The sequence below is a fragment of the Gymnoscopelus braueri genome (genome assembly GCF_963280865.1).
Source record: "Gymnoscopelus braueri genome assembly, chromosome: 18".
NCBI classification, from domain to species: domain Eukaryota; kingdom Metazoa; phylum Chordata; class Actinopteri; order Myctophiformes; family Myctophidae; genus Gymnoscopelus; species Gymnoscopelus braueri.
This window is the reverse complement of record NC_137618.1, coordinates 33,564,720-33,565,548: the sequence shown is the minus strand read 5'-3', so window position 1 is coordinate 33,565,548 and position 829 is coordinate 33,564,720.

Sequence of the window (829 nt, the reverse complement as noted above, 5' to 3'; positions counted from 1 at the left end):
AGCGGCCTGGTGGAAAGATACAAGGTTGCTGTCATTCCTCCTGAATACAAGGGCTAATTCCCCCTTTATGCTTTGACATACAACCACTTGCTGAAGATGACTGATTTCCTACTTACAAAACAAAAGAGTTTAAAAGCCCTGCTAATGGACCATCTCCACTCAAATCACCCATACATGTAATGAAAGAGTTCAACACGTCAACATACAAAACTATTAACATGGATGTGAATCATAATTTTTCAATAATTCAAAAACAGCAGATCTACAAGTTAATTTCTGCGACCTTGCACATATGCTATTTTTTATTTATTTTTTATTATTATTTATTACCCCCTTTTTTCTTCCCAATTTAGCCGTTATGCCAATTAATTCCTCCTCACACACATTTCTGTGTTGTCACTGCTGTTGTATCCCACTGACTGACCTGGCAGTGAGGAGCCCCCTCCGGGACTACGTAAGGCCTTCGTCCGACGCCTTCGTCCGACTCCTCCCGCCCAACACTCCCGCTGACAGGTGCCGCCCCCAGCCCGTAGGAGTACGTGCAATGACCAATATCACCCTACCCACCCGTCTCCCCTCCCCCGAACACGGGCTAATTGTGTTCACATAGATGCCTGACAAAGCCGGATGCACCACGGTAGATTCGAACCTACAACCTACGTGGTGGGCAGGGACTTTACCGCTGCATATGCTATTTTTGAACATTTTTGAAAGTCTTGTAAGTGTTTGAATTTTTTTCATAATTTTTTTTTTTAAACACAAATCTTCTCTTCTAAAACATTTTAAGATGGGGGTCTGCAGCCAAATACATCATTTTGGGGGTCCTTGG